The sequence below is a fragment of the Mytilus californianus genome, unplaced genomic scaffold (genome assembly GCF_021869535.1).
Source record: "Mytilus californianus isolate M0D057914Y unplaced genomic scaffold, xbMytCali1.0.p SCAF_21, whole genome shotgun sequence".
NCBI classification, from domain to species: Eukaryota; Metazoa; Mollusca; class Bivalvia; order Mytilida; family Mytilidae; genus Mytilus; species Mytilus californianus.
In genome coordinates, this window is record NW_026262670.1 from 7,418,702 (window position 1) to 7,431,096 (window position 12,395).

Consider the following 12,395-nt stretch of genomic DNA (forward strand, 5'->3'; position numbering starts at 1 on the left):
TCGTCGTTGTCTGTCGTCGTAAACTATTTAAAAAATCTTCTCCTCTGAAAATACTGGGCCAAATACCTTCAAACTTTAAGTAAATGTTCCTTAGGGTATCTAGTTTATAAATTGTATCCAAAGTTTGATCCATCGACAAACATGGACGCCATGGATAAATATAGAACATAGGGGTCAAATGCAGTTTTTGGCTTATATCTCAAAAACTAAAGCTTTTAGAGCAAATCTGACATGGGGTGAAATTGTTCAATTAGTCAAGATCTATCAGCTTTTCAGACGAATCGAACAACCCATTGTTGGGTTGCTGCCACTGAATTGGTAGTTTTAACAAAATTGTGCAGTTTTTTGTTATTATTTTGAATATTATTATAGATATATATAAACTGTAAGCAGCAATAATGTTCAGCAAAGTAAGATCTACAAAAAAGTTAATAAGACCGTAATTGTCAGTTGACCCCTTCAGGAGTTATTGCCCTTTAAAGACAATTTTACACAATTTGTTCATCAAGTTTGCTAACATTTAATAATCTTCTCCTCTGAAACTACTGGGCCAATTACCTTCAAACTTTAACTAAATGTTCCTTAGGGTATCTTGTTTATAAATTGTATCCGAAGTTTGTATCCATCGACAAACATGGCCGCCATGGCTAGAAATAGAACATAAGGGTCAAATGCAGTTTTTGTCTTATATCTCAAAAACTAAATCTTTTAGAGCAAATGTGACATGGGGTAAAATTGTTTAATTGGTCAAGATCTATCGGCCCTGAAATTATCAGACGAATCAAACAACCCATTGTTGGGTTGCTGCCACCGAATTGGTAGTTTTAACAAAATTTTGCAGTTTTTTGTTATTATTTTGAATATTATTATAGATATACATGTATATATAAACTGTAAGCAGCAATAATGTTCAGCAAAGTAAGATCTACAAAAAAGTTAATATGACCAAATTTGTCAATTGACCCCTTAAGGAGTTATTGCCCTTTAAAGACAATTTTACACAATTTGTTCATCAAGTTTGCTAACATTTAAAAATCTTCTCCTCTGAAATACAGGTGAGCGATTCAGGCTCTTGAGAGCTTCTTGTTTGCTTTATTTTGTTGTTTTGTGAAAACTGCAGAAATTTTGATACCAATCAACCATTAAACATGACTACCATTGACTAATAAAGTAGAAGATTGATGGCGAATAATGATACAGTATTTATGGCCTTTTTGAATTCAGCTCGATGATTGCCGAAACGTTACCATCAATTAAAATAGGGAAAAATGACAACATAATTAATAAAAAGTTCTGATAATTACTGGAAAGTTTCAATTGCAACCAGGCTAATAAAAGTGGAACACCCTCAGGGCTTGACATTACCGTTTGTCTGATTGTCTGGGACAAGTAAATGCAGGTGTCGGACAAGTTGAATCAACATATTGGGTGGGACAAGTGAATATTCATCAAATTAAAACTTATTCCCTTTATTGACCTACAGTTATTGAGTTTACATTTGTTATACAGAGTTGTATAACATAATTATCAAACTAAGTACATTGGTTTGCAATCATTCAATCATTAATTGGCTTCTTTGACAACTATATATTGCTGGCATGGTAAACATGCTTAAAGGTAATCAAATTTCTATTTCCTAATGTTATATAGCATTAGCGTAATACAAGACTTATTGCATCATCACTTTTCATTTCTCTTGGATTTTACCATTATTGCAAGCATGCATGATAATGGAAGTCAATTTCCATTAAAAAAATATTGACAAACAGCATATTTTGGATACTTTTTAGCTCACCAGGCCCAATGGGCCAAGTGAGCTTTTCTCATCACTTGGCGTTTGTTGTCCGTCGTCGTCGTCGGTTAACTTTTACAAAAATCTTCTCCTTTGAAACTACTGAGACAATTTTAATCAAACTTGGCCACAATCATCATTAGGGTAACTAGTTTTAAAGAATGTGATCGATGACCCCGCCTGCTAACCAACATTGCTGACATGGCTAAAAATAGAACATAGGGGTAAAATGCAGTTTTGGCTTATATCTCTGAAACTAAAGCATTTAGAGCAAATCTGACAGGGTGAAAATGGTCTATAGGTCAAGATCTATCAGCCCTGAAATTTACAGACGAACGGAACAACCCCATTGTTGGGTTGCTGCCACTAAATTGGTAATTTTAAGGAAATTTTGCAGTTTTTGGTTATTATCTTGAATATTATTATAGATAGAGATAAACTGTGAGCAACAATAATGTTCAGCAAAGTAATAAAATAAGTCAGCATAACCAAAATTGTCAATTGACCCCTTAAGGAGTTATTGCCCTTTATTGTCAATTTTTAACAATTTTTCTTAAATTTTTGTAATCTTTTACAAAATTTGTTTCCACTTAATCTAGCCACAATTTTCAATAGGGTATTTTGATTGAAACATGTATCCGATGACCCTGCCATCCAACCAACATTGCCGCCATGGCTAAAAATAGAACATAGGGGTTTACTATAGAAGTCTGTGGGAAAATTGTAAAAAAACAATTTCAAATGGTCACAACTTGAAAACTGATTTAAATAATGATAAGGATCTTCAGTAACTATTATAAGACTACAATGGGATAACCTGCTTTTAATTTAACTACTGGGCCAAATTAAACCAAACTTGGTCTCAATCATTATTGGGGTATCTAATACTATTTATTATGATTTTAACCTTATTTTATATGATTTCCCAGACCACAGTAGATACAGGTGAGCGACACAGGCTCTTGATAGCCTCAACTTAACAGTTAAAGGATAACCTTGATAATAACTAGTGTAAACAGAAAGTGCCCCACAGATGCATGGGTTAATGATGTGGCATTACTAGACAGAAAATTATGTGTCCAGGACTCATGTGCATACTTTAACAAGAAAACTGAATTATATATCAAAAAACATAAAAATGGAATATTGCAAACAATAAATTAATTGTGTCTAAAGCGATTGCCTTGATTAATATTCATCAGGGACGCTTGAGAAGTCTAGAGTTTGTACATGATCTAATGAATGTGTCAGTATGTAAGGACACTTACAGCATTGTTTATTTTTTTCATTTTGATTCAGACAAGTGACTTCAGAAGTTGAACAAGTTGATTTTCTTGCAACTTGCCCGAATGGACAAGTTAAATAAAAAATGATTATGTCCCTTATAAAGCTCCTCTAGGTTTATAGAAGATCACCCAACCTTCTTCAAATATTTCTGCCTGTAAAGGAGCAAATTGCTATTGATTAATTGATTGATTGATTGTTGGTTGTTATTGCTGATAATATCTGAATGCTGTTAATTTATTTCAGACAACTAGCCTCATTAGAAAGAGAAGCACTAGGAGTTGGACTGATTCTTCCCTCAGAACTTGGTGTTGATTGTATACCAGAATGAGGTCAATATTCAGGACAAACTTGCTGGACTAATTTTATGAAAATTGTATAGTCTGTAACTTACTGATATATAAGAGACTTCACGTTCCATTTTGTCTTAACATACTGTTTCTTTTGTTACCATGGTTATATTATACACATTAATCAGTTTTATTAAAGTTGGTCACTGAGAATGAATTTTTCGATGATCAATTTATTTTATTTTACATGGTAGATTAGAAGTTATTATTATAAAGAATACCACATTACTGCAATTTAAAGTCGTATAATAAGTTTAAAGTTCAGGACTGTGCATTTGAATAATTTGAACTTTATGAAGGAATATAAATATTTTCCAGTGACCAAACTTTTTTAGACAATATGTGCAATATTTAATTGTTGATGTTATCATGTTTATGTATGTACAAACTGTGATAAGTAATAAAGTTTATGATGCTTTGTTAAACTGTCATTGATCCAATCAGCGACAATTAAGTGGTGGCCTGTTAATTCCAAATGGGTCCTTGATTCTGCTAGCAACAGTCAATTAAGTGGTGTCCTGTAGATTCCAGATTTGTCCTTGATTGTGCTAGCACCAGACAATTAAGAGGTGTCCTGTGAATTGCAAATTTGTGCTTGAGTCTGCTAGCAAAAGACAATTTAGTGGTGTCCAGGTAAACCCCACAGCTCTTTCTCCTTGATAATGCTATAAATTGCAACAGACAATTAAATGGTATCCAGTAAGACCCTAAAGCTGATCAGTGATTCTGCCAGGCTACAAATAATTTGGTGGTGTCCAGTTAAACTCAAAAGCTCGTTCTCCTTGATTCTGCTATGCAGCAGACAATTCAATTGTGTCAGTTGAACCAAAAAGGTTGTCCTTGATACTGCTAGGCAACAGACAATTATATTGTGTCAGTTGAACCAAAAAGGTTGTCCTTGATACTGCTAGGGAACAGACAATTCTATTGTGTCAGATGAACCAAAAAGGTTGTCCTTGATACTGCTAGGCAACAGACAATTCAATTGTGTCAGTTACAACAAAAAGGTTGTCATTGATACTGCTAGGCAACAGCCAATTCTATTGTGTCAGATGAACCAAAAAGGTTGTCCTTGATACTGCTAGGCAACAGGCAATTCTATTGTGTCAGTTGAACCAAAAAGGTTGTCCTTGATACTGCTAGGCAACAGACAATTCAATTGTGTCAGTTGAACAAAAAAGGTTGTCTTTGATACTGCTAGGCAACAGACAATTCAATTGTGTCAGTTGAACCAAAAAGGTTGTCCTTGATACTGCTAGGCAACAAACAATTCTATTGTGTCAGTTGAACCAAAATGGTTGTCCTTAATACTGTAAGGCAACAGACAATTATATTGTGTCAGTTAAACCAAACAGGTTTACCTTGATACTGTAACAGGCAACAGACAATTTCTGCATACAATTCAATTGTGTCAGTTGAACCAAAAAGGTCCTTGATACTGCTAGGCAACAGACAATTAAATTGTGTCAGTTGAACCAAAAAGGTTGTCCTTGATACTGCTAGGCAATAGACAATTCTATTGTGTCAGATGAACCAAAAAGGTTGTCCTTGATACTGCTAGGCAATAGGCAATTATATTTGTTTCAGTTGAACCAAAAAGGTTGTCCTTGGTACTGCTAGGCAACAAACATTTCTATTGTGTCAGTTAAACTAAACATGTTATCCTTGATACTGTAACAGACAACAGACAATTTCTGCAGACAATTCAATTGAGTCAGTTGAACCAAAAAGGTTGTCCTTGATACTGCTAGGCAACAGACAATTATATTGTGTCAGTTGAACCAAAAAGGTTGTCCTTGATACTGCTAGGGAACAGACAATTCTATTGTGTCAGATGAACCAAAAAGGTTGTCCTTGATACTGCTAGGCAACAGACAATTCAATTGTGTCAGTTGAATCAAAAAGGTTGTCCTTGATACTGCTCGGGAACAGACAATTCTATTGTGTCAGATGAACCAAAAAGGTTGTCCTTGATACTGCTAGGCAACAGACAATTCAATTGTGTCAGTTACAACAAAAAGGTTGTCATTGATACTGCTAGGCAACAGCCAATTCTATTGTGTCAGATGAACCAAAAAGGTTGTCCTTGATACTGCTAGGCAACAGGCAATTCTATTGTGTCAGTTGAACCAAAAAGGTTGTCCTTGATACTGCTAGGCAACAGGCAATTCTATTGTGTCAGTTGAACCAAAATGGTTGTCCTTGATACTGATAGGCAACAGGCAATTCTATTGTGTCAGTTGAACCAAAAAGGTTGTCCTTGATACTGCTAGGCAACAGACAATTCAATTGTGTCAGTTGAACCAAAATGGTTGTCCTTGATACTGATAGGCAACAGACAATTCAATTGTGTCAGTTGAACAAAAAAGGTTGTCCTTGATACTGCTAGGCAACAGACAATTCAATTGTGTCAGATAAACCAAAAAGGTTGTCATTGATACTGCTAGGCAACAGACAATTCAGTTGTGTCAGTTACAACAAAAAGGTTGTCCTTGATACTGCTAGGCAACAGACAATTCTATTGTGTCAGATGAACCAAAATGGTTGTCCTTGATACTGCTAGGCAACAGGCAATTCTATTGTGTCAGTTGAACCAAAAAGGTTGTCCTTGATACTGCCAGGCAACAGATAATTGAATTGTGTCAGTTAAACCAAAATGGTTGTCCTTGATACTGATAGGCAACAGACAATTCAATTGTGTCAGTTGAACAAAAAAGGTTGTCTTTGATACTGCTAGGCAACAGACAATTCAATTGTGTCAGTTGAACCAAAAAGGTTTTTCTTGAGATACTGCTAGGCAACAAACAATTCTATTGTGTCAGTTGAACCAAAATGGTTGTCCTTAATACTGTAAGGCAACAGACAATTATATTGTGTCAGTTAAACCAAACAGGTTTACCTTGATACTGTAACAGGCAACAGACAATTTCTGCATACAATTCAATTGTGTCAGTTGAACCAAAAAGGTCCTTGATACTGCTAGGCAACAGACAATTAAATTGTGTCAGTTGAACCAAAAAGGTTGTCCTTGATACTGCTAGGCAATAGACAATTCTATTGTGTCAGATGAACCAAAAAGGTTGTCCTTGATACTGCTAGGCAATAGGCAATTCTATTTGTTTCAGTTGAACCAAAAAGGTTGTCCTTGGTACTGCTAGGCAACAAACATTTCTATTGTGTCAGTTAAACTAAACATGTTATCCTTGATACTGTAACAGACAACAGACAATTTCTGCAGACAATTCAATTGAGTCAGTTGAACCAAAAAGGTCCCTGATACTGCTAGGCAACAGGCAATTATATTGTGTCAGATGAACCAAAAAGGTTGTCCTTGATACTGGTAGGCAACAGTCAATTATATTGTGTCAATTGAACCAAAAAGGTTGTCCTTGATACTGCTAGGCAACAGACAATTCTATTGTGTCAGTTAAACCAAACAGGTTATCCTTGATACTGTAACAGGCAACAGACAATTCAATTGTTTCAGTTGAACCAAAAAGGTCCTTGATACTGCTAGGCATCAGACAACTCAATTGTGTCAGTTGAACCAAAAAGGTCCTTGATACTGCTAGGCAACAGACAATTCAATTGTGTCAGTTAAATCAAACAGGTTGTCCTTGATACTGCTAGGGAACAGACAATTCTATTGTATCAGATGAACCAAAAAGGTTGTCCTTGATACTGCTAGGCAACAGACAATTCAATTGTGTCAGTTGAACCAAAAAGGTTGTCCTTGATACTGCTAGGGAACAGACAATTCTATTGTGTCAGATGAACCAAAAAGGTTGTCCTTGATACTGCTAGGCAACAGACAATTCAATTGTGTCAGTTACAACAAAAAGGTTGTCATTGATACTGCTAGGCAACAGCCAATTCTATTGTGTCAGATGAACCAAAAAGGTTGTCCTTGATACTGCTAGGCAACAGGCAATTCTATTGTGTCAGTTGAACCAAAAAGGTTGTCCTTGATACTGCTAGGCAACAGACAATTCAATTGTGTCAGTTGAACCAAAATGGTTGTCCTTGATACTGATAGGCAACAGGCAATTCTATTGTGTCAGTTGAACCAAAAAGGTTGTCCTTGATACTGCTAGGCAACAGACAATTCAATTGTGTCAGTTGAACCAAAATGGTTGTCCTTGATACTGATAGGCAACAGACAATTCAATTGTGTCAGTTGAACAAAAAAGGTTGTCCTTGATACTGCTAGGCAACAGACAATTCAATTGTGTCAGATAAACCAAAAAGGTTGTCATTGATACTGCTAGGCAACAGACAATTCAGTTGTGTCAGTTACAACAAAAAGGTTGTCATTGATACTGCTAGGCAACAGACAATTCAGTTGTGTCAGTTACAACAAAAAGGTTGTCCTTGATACTGCTAGGCAACAGACAATTCTATTGTGTCAGATGAACCAAAATGGTTGTCCTTGATACTGCTAGGCAACAGGCAATTCTATTGTGTCAGTTGAACCAAAAAGGTTGTCCTTGATACTGCCAGGCAACAGATAATTGAATTGTGTCAGTTGAACCAAAATGGTTGTCCTTGATACTGATAGGCAACAGACAATTCAATTGTGTCAGTTGAACAAAAAAGGTTGTCTTTGATACTGCTAGGCAACAGACAATTCAATTGTGTCAGTTGAACCAAAAAGGTTGTCCTTGATACTGCTAGGCAACAAACAATTCTATTGTGTCAGTTGAACCAAAATGGTTGTCCTTAATACTGTAAGGCAACAGACAATTATATTGTGTCAGTTAAACCAAACAGGTTTACCTTGATACTGTAACAGGCAACAGACAATTTCTGCATACAATTCAATTGTGTCAGTTGAACCAAAAAGGTCCTTGATACTGCTAGGCAACAGACAATTAAATTGTGTCAGTTGAACCAAAAAGGTTGTCCTTGATACTGCTAGGCAATAGACAATTCTATTGTGTCAGATGAACCAAAAAGGTTGTCCTTGATACTGCTAGGCAATAGGTAATTCTATTTGTTTCAGTTGAACCAAAAAGGTTGTCCTTGGTACTGCTAGGCAACAAACATTTCTATTGTGTCAGTTAAACTAAACATGTTATCCTTGATACTGTAACAGACAACAGACAATTTCTGCAGACAATTCAATTGAGTCAGTTGAACCAAAAAGGTCCCTGATACTGCTAGGCAACAGGCAATTATATTGTGTCAGATGAACCAAAAAGGTTGTCCTTGATACTGGTAGGCAACAGTCAATTATATTGTGTCAATTGAACCAAAAAGGTTGTCCTTGATACTGCTAGGCAACAGACAATTCTATTGTGTCAGTTAAACCAAACAGGTTATCCTTGATACTGTAACAGGCAACAGACAATTCAATTGTTTCAGTTGAACCAAAAAGGTCCTTGATACTGCTAGGCATCAGACAACTCAATTGTGTCAGTTGAACCAAAAAGGTCCTTGATACTGCTAGGCAACAGACAATTCAATTGTGTCAGTTAAACCAAACAGGTTGTCCTTGATACTGCTAGGCAACAGACAATTCTATTGTGTCAGTTAAACCAAACAGGTTCTCCTTGATACTGTAACAGGCAACAGACAATTTATGATGTCCGGTTAAACCCTAATGCTCGTTCTCCTTGATTCTGCGTTGCATCATATGATTTGGTGGATTTGCAGTAAAACTCAAAGCTCGACATTGATTCTACCAGGCAACAGACAAATTGAAGGTGTCCAGTAAAACCCAAAGTAACGTCCTGTTTGATTCTGCTTGGCAACTTAAAATAAAAACACAAATATCAGCACACTTAATAATCAATAATTGTAAAATGATAAACAAGTGCAGTAATCTGATATGACAGTAGTTTTCCATTCGTTTGATATGTTTGAGCTTTTGATTTTGCCATTTGATAGGGGACTTTCTGTTCTGAACTTTCCTTTGAGTTCGGTATTTTCATGCCCCCGCCGTAGCGTTTTACCCTTGTCCGTCCGTACGTACGTCCCAAAATTGGTTTCCGTTCTCTAACTTGAGTTTGCCTCAACCAAATGTTATGAAACTTATACACAATGCTTATTACCACAAAACACAGATCAAGTTGGAATTGTGGTGGCGTCACTTTAACTGTTCTAGAGTTATGCCCCTTTATAAATGGAAAAATTGCAAAATTTTTAGTTTCCGTTCTCTAACTTAAGTTTGTCTCAACCAAATGTTATGAAACTTATACACAATGCTTATTACCACAAAATACAGATCAAGTTTGATTTTAATGGTGTCACTTTTACTGTTGTAGAGTTATGCCCCTTTACAAAAGGAAACAATGGTGAATTTTTCGTTTCCGTTCTCTAACTTAAGTTTGCCTCAACCAAATGTTATGAAACTTATACACAATACTAATTACTACAAAACTCAGATCAATTGCAAATTTGGGTAGCGTCACTTTTACCGTTCTTCGGTCATGTCCCTTTATAACTTTATATGATATGCAAGCGGGGGCATCATCTGTGTCCCATGGACACATTCCCCATTTATTTTTTTTTTACTTTTTATAAAAACTGAAGTATAAAGATAATTATAATATTATACCTTATCGAAACCATCAGGCAAAGTTGACCTTAGAAATACTTTTAGGTCTCATAACAAGCTGTTAGAACAGGATATTATAACTTAATTTGACACAGGGAGATACTATTAACCCTCTCAAAAACATACATTTGATACAATTTATGTAGAAGTATTTTAAGCTTAACTTAAACTTCTAAAGTAGAAAGAATTTCATATATTAATCATTTCTTTAAAAGTGACATTCCCAAAAAAAAACAAATAAATATTTGCTATGAACATTGTATTTTATCAGTAAAACACACAGTTAAAGCATTTAATTCTGAATTTAGGTCAATTTTATCACAAGACACTCATTATGATGTAACCAGACTGTAAAGTTCGCCTTCAATGACATTTGAATTTTTTAAAAACCTGTCGAGTATCGGTGTTCTTTGTAAAACTAGCCTTTGAAGGACAAATTGTTTTATTGAAAAACACAAAATGCGTATGTTATCAACAGATGCAATACTACAAAGTAAAATATATCTTGTAATCTTATAATACTGTATAGAATGATACATTATAATATATTATCTATTTTATTGTTCATGAATGCAAAATAGTGATTTAAATATTACATTTCAAATGAATTGTTCGTTGATATGTAATATACTTGTAACTCAAACAGTTCACAATTTGGAACATCAAACTGTCGTTAATATAAAACACTAGATTCTTTTTCTGAGTGTATTTAAGTATTTAAATCAGTCAATGTTTTTATTAATTTCCGTCTGTACGAATGTGTTTAATTTGTTGTATAAAATCAAACCTGCTATAAAGGTCGCCCCTATTAAACAAAACCTGATTTGTATAGTCATCCGATTCTTGTCCCGTTGTAGTTATGTACGTGCATGTTAACCTCAATTCATAGGCCACCTTCTAATAAGGTCATGTTTATTGTGAGAGAAAAACAATACCTTATCACAACCCTCAGGCAAATGTGGACGGATAGCTAACATTGGGCTTACAGTACATATCTGATGACATTACTTCATTCCTTACTTGTGTAGTAGTGTCAAGAGGAAAGTATTGGTGTTTGTCAATGGGCTTACAGTACAAATCTGTTGACATTACTACATTCCTTACTTGTGTAGTAGTTTCAAGAGGAAAGTATTGGAGTTTGTCATTGGGCTTACAGTACAAATCTGTTGACGTTACTACATTCCTTACTTGTGTAGTAGTTTCAAGAGGAAAGTATTGGTGTTTGTCATTGGACTTACAGTACAAATCTGTTGACATTACTTCATTCCTTACTTGTGTTGTAGTTTCAAGAGGAAAGTATTGGAGTTTGTCATTGGGCTTACAGTACAAATCTGTTGACGTTACTCCATTCCTTACTTGTGTAGTAGTGTTAAGAGGAAAGTATTGGAGTTTGTCATTGGGCTTACAGTACAAATCTGTTGACATTACTCCGTTCCTTACTTGTGTAGTAGTGTTAAGAGGAAAGTATTGGTGTTTGTGATTGGGCTTACAGTACAAATCTGTTGACATTACTATATTCCTTACTTGTGTAGTAGTTTCAAGAGGAAAGTATTGGAGTTTGTCATTGGGCTTACAGTACAAATCTGTTGACGTTACTTCATTCCTTACTTGTGTAGTAGTGTTAAGAGGAAAGTATTGGAGTTTGTCATTGGGCTTACAATACAAATCTGTTGACGTTACTTCATTCCTTACTTGTGTAGTAGTGTCAAGAGGAAAATATTGGAGTTTGTCATTGGGCTTACAGTACAAATCTGTTGACCTTACTCTGTTCCTTACTTGTGTAGTATGATCAAGAGAAAGATATCAGTGTCTGTCATTGGGCTTACAGTACAAATCTGTTGACATTACCTCGTTCCTCACTTGTGTAGTATGGTCAAGAGAAAGATATACGTGTCTTTCATTGGGCTTACAGTACAAATCTGTTGACATTACTACGTTCCTCATTTGTGTAGTATGGTCAAGAGAAAGATATCAGTGTCTGTTATTGGGCTAACAGTACAAATCTGTTGACATTACTCCGTTCTCACTTGTGTAGTATGGTCAAGAGAAAGATATCAGTGTCTGTTAATGGGCTTACAGTACAAATCTGTTAACATTAATCCGTTCCTTACTTGTGTAGTAGTGTCAAAAGAAAGATATCAGTGTCTGTCATTGGGCTTACAGTATAAATCTGTTGACATTACTAAATCTTACTTGTGTAGTAGTGTCAAGAGGAAAATATTGGTGTTTGTCATTGTGCTTACAGTACAAATCTGTGGACATTACTCTGTTCCTCACTTGTGTAGTATGGTGAAGAGAAAGATATCAGTGTCTGTTATTGGGCTTACAGTACAAATCTGTTGACAATACTCCGTTCTCACTTGTGTAGTATGGTCAAGAGAAAGATATCAGTGTCTGTTATTGGGCTTAC

At 35.4% G+C, this 12,395-nt stretch overlaps 1 protein-coding gene across 2 annotated transcripts in view; it reads left to right on the forward strand.

The window, feature by feature from the left end:
• Nucleotides 1-12,395, forward strand: part of LOC127731862 (uncharacterized) — an 897,808-nt gene that overhangs the window by 247,409 nt on the left and 638,004 nt on the right. The window lies entirely within an intron of this gene.